Source organism: Bubalus bubalis, chromosome 2, assembly GCF_019923935.1.
Source record: "Bubalus bubalis isolate 160015118507 breed Murrah chromosome 2, NDDB_SH_1, whole genome shotgun sequence".
Lineage (NCBI taxonomy): Eukaryota > Metazoa > Chordata > Mammalia > Artiodactyla > Bovidae > Bubalus > Bubalus bubalis.
Genome location: NC_059158.1, coordinates 99,048,978 through 99,066,296, shown reverse-complemented (window position 1 = coordinate 99,066,296; position 17,319 = coordinate 99,048,978). Strand labels below are relative to the sequence as shown.

Genomic DNA, 17,319 nt, shown 5'->3' with positions numbered 1-17,319 from the left:
TGTTAAAGAGATTGTCTTTAATCCATTGTATATTCTTGCCTCCTTTGTCGAAGATAAGGTGTCCATATGTGCGTGGATTTATCTCTGGGCTTTCTATTTTGTTCCATTGATCTATATTTCTGTCTTTGTGCCAGTACCATACTGTCTTGATAACTGTGGCTTTGTAGTAGAGCCTGAAGTCAGGTAGGTTGATTCCTCCAGTTCCATTCTTCTTTCTCAAGATCGCTTTGGCTATTCGAGGTTTTTTGTTTTTCCATACAAATTGTGAAATTATTTGTTCTAGCTCTGTGAAGAATGCTGTTGGTAGCTTGATAGGGATTGCATTGAATCTATAGATTGCTTTGGGTAGTATACTCATTTTCACTATATTGATTCTTCCAATCCATGAACATGGTATATTTCTCCATCTGTTAGTGTCCTCTTTGATTTCTTTCACCAGTGTTTTATAGTTTTCTATATATAGGTCTTTAGATTCTTTAGGTAGATATATTCCTAAGTATTTTATTCTTTCCATTGCAATGGTGAATGGAATTGTTTCCTTAATTTCTCTTTCTGTTTTCTCATTATTAGTGTATAGGAATGCAAGGGATTTCTGTGTGTTGATTTTATATCCTGCAACTTTACTATAGTCATTGATTAGTTCTAGTAATTTTCTGGTGGAGTCTTTAGGGTTTTCTATGTAGAGGATCATGTCATCTGCAAACAGTGAGAGCTTTACTTCTTCTTTTCCAATTTGGATTCCTTTTATTTCTTTTTCTGCTCTGATTGCTGTGGCCAAAACTTCCAAAACTATGTTGAATAGTAATGGTGAAAGTGGGCACCCTTGTCTTGTTCCTGACTTTAGAGGAAATGCTTTCAATTTTTCACCATTGAGGATAATGTTTGCTGTGGGTTTGTCATATATAGCTTTGATTATGTTGAGGTATGTTCCTTCTATTCCTGCTTTCTGGAGAGTTTTGATCATAAATGGATGTTGAATTTTGTCAAAGGCTTTCTCTGCATCTATTGAGATAATCATATGGTTTTTATTTTTCAATTTGTTGATGTGGTGTATTACATTGATTGATTTGCGGATATTGAAGAATCCTTGCATCCCTGGGATAAAGCCCACTTGGTCATGGTGTATGTTCTTTTTAATGTGTTGTTGGATTCTGATTGCTAGAATTTTGTTAAGGATTTTTGCATCTATGTTCATCAGTGATATTGGCCTGTAGTTTTCTTTTTTTGTGGGATCTTTGTCAGGTTTTGGTATTAGGGTGATGGTGGCCTCATAGAATGAGTTTGGAAGTTTACCATCCTCTGCAATTTTCTGGAAGAGTTTGAGCAGGATAGGTGTTAGCTCTTCTCTAAATTTTTGGTAGAATTCAGGTGTGAAGCCGTCTGGACCTGGGCTTTTGTTTGCTGGAAGATTTTTGATTACAGTTTCAATTTCCATGCTTGTGATGGGTCTGTTAAGATTTTCTATTTCTTCCTGATCGAGTTTTGGAAAGTTGTACTTTTCTAAGAATTTGTCCATTTCTTCCTCGTTGTCCATTTTATTGGCATATAATTGTTGATAGTAGTCTCTTATGATCCTTTGTATTTCTGTGTTGTCTGTTGTGATCTCTCCATTTTCATTTCTAATTTTATTGATTTGATTTTTCTCCCTTTGTTTCTTGATGAGTCTGGCTAATGGCTTGTCAATTTTATTTATCCTTTCAAAGAACCAGCTTTTGGTTTTGTTGATTTTTGCTATGGTCTCTTTTGTTTCTTTTGCATTTATTTCTGCTCTAATTTTTAAGATTTCTTTCCTTCTACTAACCCTGGGGTTCTTCATTTCTTCCTTTTCTAGTTGCTTTAGGTGAAGAGTTAGGTTATTTATTTGACTTTTTTCTTGTTTCTTGAGGTGTGCCTGTATTGCTATGAACTTTCCCCTTAGGACTGCTTTTACTGTGTCCCACAGGTTTTGGGTTGTTGTGTTTTCATTTTCATTCGTTTCTATGCAAATTTTGATTTCTTTTTTGATTTCTTCTGTGATTTGTTGGTTATTCAGCAGTGTGTTGTTCAGCCTCCATATGTTGGATTTTTTAATAGTTTTTCTCCTGTAATTGAGATCTAATCTTACTGCATTGTGGTCAGAAAAGATGCTTGGAATGATTTCTATTTTTTTGAATTTACCAAGGCTAGCTTTATGGCCCAGGATGTGATCTATCCTGGAGAAGGTTCCATGTGCACTTGAGAAGAAGGTGAAATTCATTGTTTTGGGATGAAATGTCCTATAGATATCAATTAGGTCTAACTGGTCTATTGTATCATTTAAAGTTTGTGTTTCCTTGTTAATTTTCTGTTTAGTTGATCTATCCATAGGTGTGAGTGGGGTATTAAAGTCTCCCACTATTATTGTGTTATTGTTAATTTCTTCTTTCATACTTGTTAGCATTTGTCTTACATACTGCGGTGCTCCCGTGTTGGGTGCATATATATTTATAATTGTTATATCTTCTTCTTGGATTGATGCTTTGATCATTATGTAGTGACCATCTTTGTCTCTTTTCACAGTCTTTGTTTTAAAGTCTATTTTATCTGATATGAGTATTGCTACTCCTGCTTTCTTTTGGTCCCTATTTGCATGGAATATCTTTTTCCAGCCCTTCACTTTCAGTCTGTATGTGTCCCCTGTTTTGAGGTGGGTCTCTTGTAGACAACATATGCAGGGGTCTTGTTTTTGTATCCATTCAGCCAGTCTTTGTCTTTTGGTTGGGGCATTCAACCCATTTACGTTTAAGGTAATTACTGATAAGTATGACCCCGTTGCCATTTACTTTATTGTTTTGGGTTCGAATTTATACACAATTTTTGTGTTTCCTGTCTAGAGAATATCCTTTAGTATTTGTTGGAGAGCTGGTTTGGTGGTGCAGAATTCTCTCAGCTTTTGCTTGTCTGAAAAGCTTTTGATTTCTCCTTCATACTTGAATGAGATCCTTGCTGGGTACAATAATCTGGGCTGTAGGTTATTTTCTTTCATCATTTTAAGTATGTCTTGCCATTCCCTCCTGGCTTGAAGAGTTTCTATTGAAAGATCAGCTGTTATCCTTATGGGAATTCCCTTGTGTGTTATTTGTTGTTTTTCCCTTGCTGCTCTTAATATTTGTTCTTTGTGTTTGATCTTTGTTAATTTGATTACTATGTGTCTTGGGGTGTTTCGCCTTGGGTTTATCCTGTTTGGGACTCTCTGGGTTTCTTGGACTTGGGTGATTATTTCCTTCCCCATTTTAGGGAAGTTTTCAACTATTATCTCCTCAAGTATTTTCTCATGGTCTTTCTTTTTGTCTTCTTCTTCTGGGATCCCTATGATTCGAATGTTGTAGCGTTTAATATTGTCCTGGAGGTCTCTGAGATTGTCCTCATTTCTTTTAATTCGTTTTTCTTTTATCCTCTCTGATTCATTTATTTCTACCATTCTATCTTCTAATTCACTAATCCTATCTTCTGCCTCTGTTATTCTACTATTTGTTGCCTCCAGAGTGTTTTTAATTTCACTTATTGCATTATTCATTATATATTGACTCTTTTTTATTTCTTCTAAGTCCTTGTTAAACCTTTCTTGCATCTTCTCAATCCTTGCCTCCAGGCTATTTATCTGTGATTCCATTTTAATTTCAAGATTTTGGATCAATTTCACTATCATTATTCGGAATTCTTTATCAGGTAGATTCCCTATCTCTTCCTCTTTTGTTTGGTTTGGTGGGCATTTATCCTGTTCCTTTATCTGCTGGGTATTCCTCTGTCTCTTCATCTTGTTTAAATTGCTGAGTTTGGGGTGTCCTTTCTGTATTCTGGCAGTTTGTGGAGTTCTCTTTATTGTGGCGTTTCCTCGCTGTGTGTGGGTTTGTACAGGTGGCTTGTCAAGGTTTCCTGGTTAGGGAAGCTTGTGTCGATGTTCTGGTGGATGGAACTGTATTTCTTCTCTCTGGAGTGTAATGAAATGTCCAGTAATGAGTTATGAGATGTCTATGGTTTTGGGGTGACTTTGGGCAGCCTGTATCTTGAAGCTCAGGGCTGTGTTCCTTTGTTGCTGGAGAATTTGCTTGTTATGTCTTTCCCTGGAACTTGTTGGCCCTTGTGTGGTGCTTGGTTTCAGTGTCAGTATGGAGGCGTTTGATGAGCTCCTGTCAATTAATGTTCCTTGGAGTCAGGAGTTCCCTGGAGTCAGGGTTTGGACTTAAGCCTCCTACTTCCAGTTATCGGTCTTAATTTTACAGTAGTTTCAAAACTTCTCCTTCTATACAGCACCACTGATAAAACATCTACGTTAAAGATGAAAAGTTTCTCTACTGTGAGGGTCACTCAGAGAGGTTCACAGCGTTACATGGAGAAGAGAAGTGGGAGGAGGGAGTTAGAGGTGACCCAAATGAGATGAGGTGGAATCAATAGTGGAGAGAGTGGGCTATCCAGTAGTCACTTCCTTATGTGCACTCCACAACTGGACCGCTCAGAGATGTTCACGGAGTTATACAGGGAAGAGAAGAAGGAGGCAGGAGACAGAGGTGGCCAGAAGGATAAAAGGGGGAAATGAAAAGGAGGGAGACAGATCCAGCCAGTAATCAGTTCCTTAAGTGTTCTCCACCGTCTGGAACACACAGAAATTCACAGGGTTGGGTAGAGTAGAGAGGGGTTAGGGAGGAGATACAGGTGACCTGGTGGAGAAAATGGAGAGTCCAAAGGGATAGAGAGCAGTCAAGCCAGTAATCTCGTACACTAGTGAAAAATGGGTCCTGAAGATTGGGTTCTTAAAGGTACAAAATTGGTAACAAATACATAAAAACAAAAATTAGAAATCTAGAGTAGAATTTGGAATTTCAAAAATGCGATGTTAATGAAAAGAAGAAGGAAAAGAAAGAGAGAAAAAACGAACAAAGAAAAACAAACAAGGTCGTGAAAGTAATAAAGAAACTACAGGTACAAAATTGATAACTAATACCAAAAAGCAAAAATTAAAAATCTAGAGTAGAGTTTGGAATTTCAAAAATACAACGTTAAAAAAAAAAAAAGAAGAAGAAGAAGAAGAAAAATAAAGAGAGAAAACAAACAAACCAACAAAAACAATGTCGCAAAAATTATAAAGAAAATACAGGTACAAATTGATATCAAATACCAAAAAGCATAAATTAAAAATCTTGAGTAGAGTTTGGAATTGCAGATATATGATGTTATATAAAAGAAGAAGAGAAAGAAACAGAGGAAAAAAAAAGTCACAGAAATTATGAAAAAAACTATAGGTACAAAATTGATAGCATATATCAAAAGGCTAAAATTATAAATCTAGAGTACAGTTTGGAATTTCAAAAATACAATGTTAAAGAAAAGAAGAAAAGAAAAAAGAAAAAAAAAAACCACGGTCAAAAAATTATAAAATATATATATGAAGTTTGCTGAAGAAGAAAAAAAAAAAATAGGGTTTTTTTTTTTTTTTTTTGCAAAGTAATAGTTATAAAAGTGAAAATTAAAGGACAATAGAGGACTTAAAAATTTTTTTTCTTTTTTAATTAAAAAAAAAAAAGAAAGAAAGATTGATTGTAAAAATAGTAAAATATATCTAGGTCTTTCTCTGGTTTTGTTGTGAGTATTTTGGGTTCAGTTCATTTTTGGCAGTTCCTTAGTCCGACTTATATTTCTCAAGATCTATAGGCCCCTTCCTATGTAATCCGTAGTAACCACAGGGTTTTAATCTATGGCCTGTAGCTTCCAAGGCGTTTCCCTCTGTTACAGCTTCTTCTGTTTGCTGGTCTCTTCAGTGTCTGGTTCCCGCCCTGACACAAAGGGGATGGTTGAGGACACAATTTTTTTTTTTTTTTTTTTTAAATTTAGGCTCACTTGTTCAGCCGCGCTGTGGGGAGGGAGGGAGGGATGCTGCAAACAGATAACACTGGCGTGCTCTCGCAGTGCCTCAGCCACACTGGGTCTGCCCCCGCTCACGGCGTGTGTAGCCTCCGTGCCCACACTGCTCGGGCTCTAGGTTGTTCCGCCGGGAACAATCAGAGGCCGGCCCTGGGCTGAGCTCCCAGGTCCAAGCTGCTCAGGTTCAGGCACTCGGGTAGTCCTCAGAGGCGCAGACTCGGTTGGGCCTGCGTTTTGTGCTCTTCCCAGATCCAAGCAGCTCAGGTGATGTGTTTGGCGGGCGCCAATGCTGCGACTTATCGCCTCCCCGCCACTCGGTTATCTGGGTGTAAAACCGGCACACCTTCTCAGGCAGATGTTGACCGTCCAGACCCCCAAGAAGTTTTAGTTAGCAAAGAAGCCTGCTTACAGTTTTATAGATAGTGTCTCTCTGGGGCTGCGATTGCCCCCTTCCAGCTCTGGCTGCCTGACACCGGAGGGGGAAGGTCTGCAGCCGGCTATCTCTGCTCAGTCCTTTGTTCCGTGCGCGGGCCTGGCGGTGTCTTAGGTTAGGGCTGGCTTTTCGCGTGGTAGATATCCCACAGTCTGGTTTGCTAGCCCAAATTATTTCGCTCAGATAGCGCTCAGGACATTCGGGTGGATTCTTACTCTAAGGGACACAGCCCGCGCCGCGCTTCCCTGCCCAGCCCCCGCTTGCTAATGCCGTGTGCTGGCGTCTGCGCTGCTTCTCCGCTGGGGGAGTTACCGTAGGGCTCACAATCCGCGATTTTTAATTGTTTATTTTTTTTCCCCTCCCTTTTATGTTGCCCTCTGTGCTTCCAAAGCTCGGCACAGATTCGGCAGTGAGAGGGTTTCCTGGTGTTTGGAAACTTCTCTCTTTTTAAGACTCCCTTCCCGGGACGGAACTCCGTCCCTCCCTCTTTTGTCTCTTTTTTTGTCTTTTATATTTTTTCCTACCTCCTTTCGAAGAGTTGGGCTGCTTTTCTGGGTGCCTGATGTCCTCTGCCGGCATTCAGAAGTTGTTTTGTGGAATTTACTCGACGTTTAAATGCTCTTTTGATGAATTTGTGGGGGAGAAAGTGTTCTCCCCGTCCTACTCCTCCGCCATCTTGGCTCCTCCTCGTAGCATGTACATTTTAAAGGAGGAACGTATAAGGCAAGAAATAATGGGTGAAAATTTTGAGTGTGGCAAAGGTATATATTTCAAACTTTTAGCCAGGAAAATGTTTATCCTGTGATTTCCCATTAGGGATGCAGGATCTGATTTCCTTTTCTCCTCTAAGGTCAAATGATCTGGGGGAGCTGTTTGTAGCGTTCTGGATGGTGTCTTCCTGACTGTCCACCCTCAGCTCCCGTCCTCTCCAGCTTGCATGATGTTACGATGAGCCACTGTTGGGGAGGGACAGGCACACATTGAAACTACTGATTAAGGATGTTCTTTTCTCCCGTTTGCTTCCACATCACAACCCTGGGGGCTCAGACGATAAAGAAGCCGCCTGCAATGCGCAAGTCCTGGGTTCTGTCCCGAGGTTGGGAAGATCCCCTGGAGGTGGGCATGGCAATCTATTCCAGTGTTCTTGCCTGGAGAATCCCCATGCACAGAGGAGCCTGGCGGGCTACAGTCCATGGGGTCACAAAGAGTCGGACACGACTGAGCAACTAAGCACATGACACTTGAACATCCCTCTGTGATGGAAAAGAGAAGCTTGGAGGTGCCAGATCCCAGAGTCCAGCTGCATGTCTGTCCTATTTGTGAGCTGGCCCAGCCCGGTGTCTCTTCTAAACTCTCCAGGGAAGCGGTGGGCTGGTTGGTTCCGCCCCTGTCTGTGTGCGGTGTCTTCCTCTGCTCCCTGTGTTCCAGGCCTCACACAGAAGGTAGGGAAAGGGGGTGATATTCTCTGCCTAACCCTTGCCTGAAGTCATTTCTAAGACAAGACGTGATGAACAAATACTGTCTTTGGAAGAAGATGTACAGATTTGCCAAGGAGAGAATGTAGGTCTGGGACCTCCTGGTTTACAGGATCATATAAATCACTCAACACTAGTAGAGTTGAAGTTTTGAAAGTAGATAATTTCCATTTGTACCAGAGCTAATTAGTCTAAGGAAAATGGTGACAGAGATGTATTCTGTAACTTCTCAGGCAGCCCTGGAAGTCTGGCTCCAAAGACAGTTTTCAACGTACTCATCTCTAAGATGTTACAGGCAGGCAGCTAATATTTACTGAGTTTGCACTGTCCTCAGACATGATTCTAAGTGACTGTGATGTTCACTCACTCCCTTGAGGTTGTATTTTTTATCTTCTCCTTTTACAGTATGGAAACTGAGGCACAAGGGGGTTAAGTGACTTCCCCACATTAGCACTAACTCTTAATACTTGATTCAACATGTGAGGAAACTGAAATGCTGAGAAACAGCTCACGAGCTAAATATTTAACTTGGTACTCAGCTAAACAGAAATTTCCCCCCAACTATGTGCACAAGGAACCATTGCATCCTTTCCTGTGGGAGTGGGTTATAGGCCCCTCTTACCTGTGAAGCCTTCATGTGGAGATGGGGGTGGGGGTTACTGAATTCTGAGATTTCAGAGCCTCAATTGGAGTCCTGGGAGATAAGCCATTTCTCATAGTTCAAAGAGCCTAACAGAAAGTGCTCATTTAGGGGCAATAAACAATGTGGGCTAATGAACATAAAAATTCTGTGTGTGTGTGCTTGTCAAAATTCTGTATATCATATTAAGGTAATTATTTTTTGTGGAACATGCTTTTCATGGCAGTTGTGCATTTTGTTTTACAACTTAAAACCTGGTTCACTGATTATCTTCTACATTGTTGTTGTTCAGTCGCTCAGTCATGTCTGACTCTTTGTGACCCCATGGATTGCAGAACCCCAGGGTTCCCTGTCCTTCACTAAGTTCTGGAGTTTGCTCAGATTCATGTCCTTTTGAGTCAGTGATACTATCTAACCATCTCATCCTCTGCCACCTTCTTCTGCTTTTGCCTTCAGTCTTTCCCAGCATCAGGGTCTTTTCCAATACAGTTTATTTAAATCCTTCTAAATGTTGAATCTGGGGTCTGGACTTTAGGAATGAAAAAGTTAGAACGTATTGGCCTGCAGTGAGAGAGGGATGTGTTGCTAATAGTCAACAGTCACAGTGGATTCAAATGGATAGACCTCTCCTGTTCTGCTGGGAGGCAGTGCTTCCTGCCTGTTCTCTCCCTTTCCTGCATTTTTAATCCATTGTCATATCGCAGACAACTGTGACTATGTTCTTATTAAGATCTCAGGGGCTTTCCCAATGGAATTTGCAAAATGTAATTAAGATGGTGAATTGTCTGGGACTCCCATCCCTACCACTAAATGAGAGCATTTTTATTTGGCTCTGCAATGTTTTTGTATCATTTGCTCTTTGGATTTACAAAGTCCCTGGTCCATTTAGAGAAAACTGTTGATCTTTAAATATACAGTAGGTGCTTATCCATAAACTACAGAGCCAGTCAAACCCTGTTTTAATTTAAATTTTGAGTAAGTTACGCATTCATATGGATCAAAACTCAAAACAATGAAATGAGATGTACTTTGAGAAGTCTCCATCCCACTCCTGTCCTCTAATTAGTGTATTATTTACCCCTGTCCCTCCACCTACACGTCATCACTTCATTAGTTTCCTATAAACTGTTCCTGAGTATATTTATGCATATAAGTATGAATACATATAGAAGTTTTTGTTCCCTCTCTAACACACAAAAATGACATGATACTCATATTTATAACTATCTCTATTCATATATATATATATATATATATATATATATCTCCTAGAACTTTTTCACAGCAGAATATAGGGATAGGGAGTATCTCCTTTTTTTTCTCTTTTTTTGGCTGTGCCATGCAACATGCAAGATCTTAGTTCCCTGACCAGGGATGGTACCTCTGCCCCCTGCAGTGGAAGTATAGAGTCTTAACTGCTGGACAGCCAGGGAAATCCCATTTTTTTTAAATGGCTGGATCATATTCCATTTTAGGTGTATATATATATATATATATGCATACACTCCCCTACACACACACACATACTCTTTTGATGGACACTTAGGGTTTTGTCCAATCATTTGCTATTATAAACAATGCTCCAAAGACTATCATGGCAGTATATTATTTTGCATGAAAGCAGACCATCTGTAGAAAAAAATCCCCAGAAGTGAGATTTTGGGTCAAGGGTAAATGCATTTGAAATTTTAATAATGTTTCCAAATTGCTCCTTGGAGTCACATTCCCTCCAGCAGTGTATGAAAATGACTGATCTCCTATGGTCTCCTCAAAAGAGTATTAGAAAACATTTTTATCGATCAGACAAGTCAAAATTTGGAATTTATAAAGTATAGTTTTAATTTATATTTTTTCTATTTGAAAAGATGGTCAGCTTACATCATGTTGTTTAAAGGCCATTTTATTCATTTTTTCCCCGCAAAATGTCTATTAATGTCCTTTACTAATTTTTCTGTTGGGCTGCTGATAATTTTCTTATCAATTTTCAATGTTAGTGAGATTATCCATTGTTTTGTCTGTGACATGAGTTGAAAATATTTCCCCCAGCTTATTTGCTTTTTTTTTTTACTTATGATATTTTTTTGTCATACAGAATTTATTGTTGCTTAATGTAATTGAATTTTCGAACTTTTTAGTACATTCTAATTTTTTAATCATAGAATGGCCTTTCCCCACTCCAAGGAAGTCATTTATATTTTCTTGTATTTTTAAAATATTTTATTACAGATAATTTTAAGCATAGACAAATTAGAGAAAATAGTGTAATAAACCCCAACTACCTGTCATCCAACTTCAACAGTATTATTTCATCTTATTCTCCCACCCATTTTCAGAATATTTAAAGCAAATCTAAGACATTATATTTTCTTTGTAAGTACATCAATATATATCAATAACATGTCAAACTTTTTAGGATATAATTTCTATTTCATTATTATACCAATGATTCCTTAAGATTATCCAGTACCAGTCTGTGTTCAAATATTCTTTTCTGGAACATTTATGGCTTTGTTTTCTGTGTGTGCAATATGATGTATGTACCCAGTTGTCCCAACTCAGTTTCCTAAAGTTTATTCTTATCTTACTGGTTTTAGATGCCATTTTCCCCATATAACAGACTCTCACGTGTATTTCAGTCTGTTTCCAGACTTTCTATTCTGTTCCATTTGTCTACTCAAATGCTGCTGCTGCACTGTTTTAACTACTGTGGCATTAGAGCATGTTTTATAGTCTTTCTGAACTAGTCATTCCCCAAATGAAATAGTAAGTAATCTACTCCAGTTCATGCTATGTAAAATGACAGATATACAGTCCAGCCTCCTCAGATCAGGGATGGGTCTGGTGACTTACAAATCAACAAGGAGTGGGAGTAGCATGTGTGAGCATAAACCTGGTCCCTAAGAAAAGTAACAGTCATCACACTGTGGGGAAGTAAATAGTAATAACATAAAAGCTGGGAACCTGGGAAGGGTCCTCATCTGGAGCTAGGAGGAGGAAGCAGAACTGGTAAAGTTGGTGGTTGAAACGTGCTTCTCCCTTGGGAGTAGATAATCCTGGTTCTCTTTGGCAAAGTCAGAAAGGCTGGTGGTAGAGGAAGTTGCAGTATTTGCTGTGTACCTGCCCTAGGAAACCCATCAGAGACATAAAGCGTGCTGAAGAGCCAAGAGGGCCTGGCCAAAGTGTGTTGGGGAGACTGTGCGATGTTTGTGCTCTGGGAAGTTCACAAACCTAAACAGGCAATAACCCTGAACTCCAGGCTGCCTGTGTGCTTGGCTGTGCCTCTGACGTCGCAGGAGTGAACCTGATTGTCCCTTTCTCAGGAAAAGGACGATGTTTTATTCTGAACCCTCTTTCCAGGAGACAGTATTAATTCTACCTAACAAGACACCTTTACTGGAAAGTATCTGAGAGAGGACTTCTAATATGAGTTATTATGGGAAGAGACGTCTGAAGTATTTAGCAAGGGCACATTTTCTTCTTGTAGTTGAGTCGCTAAGTCATGTCTGACTCTTTTTGACCCTATAGACTGTAGCCCTTCAGACTCCTGTCCATGGGATTTTCCAGGCAAGAACATTGGAGCAGGTTGCCATTTCATACTCCAGGGGATCTTCCCAACCCAGGGGTTGAACCTGTGTCTCTTTTGTCTCCTTCCTTGGCAGGGAGATTCTTTACTACTGAGCCCCCGGGGAGAGTATACCATAATACCTCTTTTTCCTTTTGAAATGCATGTATCTGCTGGACTCTGTCTGCACCATCACAAAAGTCCAGAAAATGATAAGGTGGTCACAGCACAAGGTAAAGACCTGGCTCCACAGTGAGTGGAAAGACTGAACCAGGATGACTGTGGAATGACTTCATCCCTGGCAGACACCCTTAATAACCTTTGACAGAGCCGGTAACCTCTTCATCCCCAATTTCCTCCTTATAAACTGCAGGAGAGCATACCCGCTTACCTCACAGGGATGTGGGGAACCTTAATTAGGTTCTGATGGGAAAGTTCTTCACTGATGAGTCATGATATAGTGACTGTGATAATTTGAGGCTGCACAGCCATGAGTTGCCTGCTGCCCAGACGCAGATGCCAAAGGGTAAATGGAAATCGGTCATCATCAGAGTCAGGGGAGTAGACTTTTCAAACTGAATGAATGGGTGAAGTCATCCTTGTTCGGGCATAATCAACAGTTCCTTACTGAGTGTCTACCCTGTGTGAATGGTAGCAAGCAACTGGGGTGGGGGCAGGAGGAGGTTAGCGAGGAGTGGCAGGCCTGAGGTGCATGCCCTGAGCTGGCTGCTGGAGTGGCTGTTGGCCTCCTTGGAAGACAGTAGCTCAGATTTGTGACTCTTTGGACCAGAAGCCACCTTTACCACCATTGGTGCGAGCTGGGCATTGGTTATAGTTGGCTTCACATTCCAGCGTGGTTTAAACAATAAGAGTCATCGGGGCTCCCCCAGCCCCCCTCACTTTCCAGATGCCACTCTTACCAAATCCCTAAGCTAGTTTTCTCTCTTAGGTGTTCCAGTGAAAAGAATCTTTGTGTTCATTAACAAAAGGGGAAAAGAAAAAGGGACCCCTCTTTTGGCCTCTTTGACTTCTGTATTTGCATGAAGCTGTTTTACAAAGTACTTTCAAGGTGTGCTTTATTTTAAGCACAAGGTAAAAGGGACTATTTTAGGCATTATCACAGAACACTGTCTCTGCCAATAAGGAGTTTTATGGTCTGGAAATTGGTACAGAATATGGATGAGATCTCAATGTACATTTCAAGCTGAACCTTTTTTTATTTTATTTTAGGTGTCCTTGGGTGAGAGTAGCAGGAAGTGAAAGAGGAGGCGAAGAGAAAATTAAGAAGGGTGAGTACAAGTAGATTTGGAAGGTGAAGTAAATGGCTTCTCTGGGCAAATGAGGCTGCTAAGACCATTATCCCAATAGGAAGTTTTTGGACTGTGGAAGGTGAGAGGTAACCAGAGAAAAATCAGAGGAAGTTCAGGAGAAAGTCCTTCATTTAAGAGACAAGCCCATTGTCACATAAATATAGTGTTGTTTATTGAAATACAAGATTTCAAGGAAGGAGAATAGGGCAAATCATAATTGTGTTAATATGGAATTCTGGTTTTCAGTGAACTTATTTTTATTTTAATTTTAAAAATATACAGTTTTTAAAGGTTACTTTGCATTTATAGTTATTAGAAAATATTGTCTCTTTTGCCTTGTTGTACAACACAGCCTTGAGCCTATTTTAAACCCAATAGTTTGTACCTCCCACTTCTCCTGCTGCTGCCCACGCCCCTGCCCCCTGCTGCCCCTCCCACCTGACTCCACTTGTAACCATTAATATGTTCTCTACATCTGTGAGTCTGCTTCTTTTTTGTTATATTCACTAGTTTGTTATATTTTTCAGAGTCCACATATAACTGATAGCATGTATTGTATCTTTCTGGCATATTTCATTTAGTGTATGCCCTCCAAGTCCATCCATGTTGCTACAAATGGCAAAATTTTATTTTCTTTTTATGGCTGAGTAGTATTCCATGCAATTAAAAGATGCTTACTCCTTGGAAGGAAAGTTATGACCAACCTAGATAGCATATTCAAAAGCAGAGACATTACTTTGCCAATAAAGGTTCGTCTAGTCAAGGCTATGGTTTTTCCTGTGGTCATGTATGGATGTGAGAGTTGGACTGTGAAGAAGGCTGAGCGCCGAAGAATTGATGCTTTTGAACTGTGGTGTTGGAGAAGACTCTTGAGAGTCCCTTGGACTGCAAGGAGATCCAACCAGTCCATTCTGAAGGAGATCAGCCCTGGGATTTCTTTGGAAGGAATGATGCTAAAGCTGAAACTCCAGTACTTTGGCCACCTCATGCGAAGAGTTGATTCATTGGAAAAGACCCTGATGCTGGGAGGGATCGGGGGCAGAAGAAGAAGGGGACGACAGAGGATGAGATGGCTGGATGGCATCACTGACTTGATGGACGTGAGTCTGGGTGAACTCCGGGAGTTTGTGATGGACAGGGAGGCCTGGCGTGCTGCGATTCATGGGGTTGCAAAGAGTCAGACACGACTGAGCGACTGATCTGATCTGATCTGAGTATTCCATTGGTCAGAGAAGGCACTGGCACCCCACTCCAGTAGTCTTGCCTGGAAAATCCCAGGGACAGAGGAGCCTGGTGGGCTGCTGTCTATGGGGTCACACAGAGTTGGACACGACTGAAGTGACTTAGCAGTAGCAGTAGCAGTATTCCATTGTATGTATGTACCACTTCTTTATCTGTTCATCTGTTGATGGACACTCAGGTTGCTTTCCTGACTTGGCAGTTGTAAACAATGCTGCTGTGAACATTGAGGTGCATGCATCTTATTCAACTAGTGACTTTTAAATTTTTTTCAGTAATACCTGGGAGTAGAATTGCTGGGTCATATGGTAGTTCTATTTTTAGTTTTTAGAGAAACCTCTATACTGTTTTCCACAGTGGATGCACCAATTTATATTCCCACCAACAATGTATGAGGGTTCCCTTTTCTCCACATCCTCACCAACATTTGCTATTTGTATTGTTTTTGTTGATAGTCATTCTTCCAAGTGTAAGGTGACATCTCATTGTGCTTTTGATTTGTATTTCTCTAATATTAGCAATGTGGAGCTTCTTTACATGTTCCTATTGGCCATCTGCATGTCCTCTTTAGAAAAATGGCTATCAAGTTCTTCTGCTAATTTTTTAATTGGGTTGTTTACTTTTTTACATTGAGTCCTTTGAGCTGTTTACGTATGTTGGTTATCAATCCCTTATCAGTCATGTCATTTGCAAATATTTCCTGCCTTTCAGTAGGTTGTTTTTTTGTTTTTCAGTTGTTTCCTTTGCTGCACAAAATCTTCTCTGTTTAATTAGGTTCCATTTGTTTATTTTTGCTTTTATCACCTTTAATTTAGGAGACGGACCCCAAAAATATCACTGTGATTTATACCAAAGTGTGTTCTAAGTCTTCTTCTAAGAGTTTTAGGGTTTTGGTCTTACTTTTAGGTCTTTAATTCAGTTCGAGTTTATTTTTGTATGTGGTATGACAGAACGTTCTAATTTTATCCTTTTACATGTAGCTGTCCAGTTTTCACTTATTGAAGAAATTGTCTTTTCCCCATTGTGTATTTTTGCCATCTTTATCAAAGTTCAAGTTGATTATTATTGATTATAAGTATGTGGGCTTATTTCTGGCGTTTCTGTCCTATTCCACTGATCTGTGTTTTTGTGCTGGTACCACACTGTTTTGATTACTGTTGTTGTTCAGTCGCTCAGTCGTGTCCAACTCTTTGCGACCCCATGGACTGCAGCATGCCAGGCTTCCCTGTCCTTCACCATCTCTGGGAGTTTGCTGAAACTCATGTCCATTGAGTTGGTGATGCCATCCAACCATCTCATCCTCTGTCCTCTCCTCCTCCTCCTGGCTTCAACTTTCCAAGCATCGGGGTCTTTTCCAATGAATCGAGTCTTTATATCATGTGGGCATAATACTGGAGCTTCAGCTTCAGCATCAATCCTTCCTATGAATATTCAGGGTTGATTTCCTTTAGGACTGACTGGTTTGATCTCCTAGCAGTCCAAGGAACTCTCAAGAGTCTTCTCCAACACCACAGTTTGAAAGCATCAGTTCTTTGGTGCTCAGCCTTCTTTATGGTCCAGCTCTCACATCCATACATGACTACTGGAAAAACCATAGCTTGGACTATATGGACCTTTGTTGGCAGAGTATTGTCTCTGCTTTTCAATACACTGTCTAGGTTTGTCATAGCTTTTCTTCCAAGGAGCAAGGGTCTTTTAATTTCATAACTGCAGTCACCATCTGCAGTGATTTTGGAGCCCAAGAAAATTAAATCGGTCACTGTTTCCATTGTTTCCCCATCTATTTACCATGAAGTGATGGGACTGGATGCCATGAGCTTGGTTTTTTGAATGTTGAATTTTAAGCCAGCTTTTTCCCTCTCCTCTTTCAACTTTGTCAAGAGGCTCTTCAGATGCTCTTTGCTTTTTGTCATAAGGGTAGTGTCATCTGCATATCTGAAGTTATTGATATTTCTCCCAGCAATCTTGATTCCAGCTTGTGATTATTGTAGTTTTGTAATATAGTCTGAAGTTAAGGCATGTGATTCCTCCAGCTCTGTTCTTCTTTCTCAAGATTGTTTTTACTCTTTGGGATCTTTTGTGCTGCCAGCAGCAGTATTCATGGGTGGAATGCTCCCCATTATGGCTGTGACTGGTGTCTCCATCCCCTCGGTGAGCTGCAGCCACCTCCCATCTTTCTGGGTGACTCTCTTAAGACAAGCAGGGAGGTCTGGCACGGGTTCCTATCAAATTACTGCTTTTGTCTTAGGTCCTGGTTGTATGTGAAATTTTGGGTAGCCCTTTTAAGAGTAAAGTCTCTATTTCCCCCAATACTGTGAAGCTCCTGAAATTAAGCCCTACTAGCCTTCAAAGTCAAATGTTCTAGGGCAGAGGTCCCCAGCCTCTGGGCCACATACTGGTACCTCCTGTCAGATCAGCAGCAGCATTAGACTGGAAATAAAGTGCACAGTAAATGTAATCATTTGCCCTTGAATCATCCCAAAACTTTCCCCCTCTCCTGCCAGCCCATGGAAAAATTGTCTTCCATGAAACCAGTCTCTGGTGCCAAAAAGTTTGGGGACTACTGCTCTAGGGGATGCTCTTCCTGATGCAGGACCGTGCAGGCTGGGGAATTGGACACGGGGTCCAGAATTCTTATGCCTTTTGGGAGAACCTGCACAATATAATTCTCCAGTCTGGGGGTCAACGCCCCCAGGGGTATGGGATTTGATTGTACCCTGAGTCTGCCTTTCCTAGTTGTCTTGTTGTGGTTCCTTCTTTATGTCTTTAGTTGGAGATCTTTT

General features: G+C 40.5%; 1 protein-coding gene across 5 annotated transcripts in view; it reads left to right on the top strand.

The window, feature by feature from the left end:
- LYPD6B (LY6/PLAUR domain containing 6B) overlaps nucleotides 1-17,319 on the top strand; it is a 243,589-nt gene that overhangs the window by 200,630 nt on the left and 25,640 nt on the right. For all 5 annotated transcript variants that reach the window (XM_025276619.3, XM_025276590.3, XM_044935584.2 and 2 more), the window contains one exon: nucleotides 13,218-13,276. The gene's annotated coding sequence lies outside the window, so the exon portion shown is untranslated. The remainder of the gene's footprint in view (nucleotides 1-13,217; nucleotides 13,277-17,319) is intronic.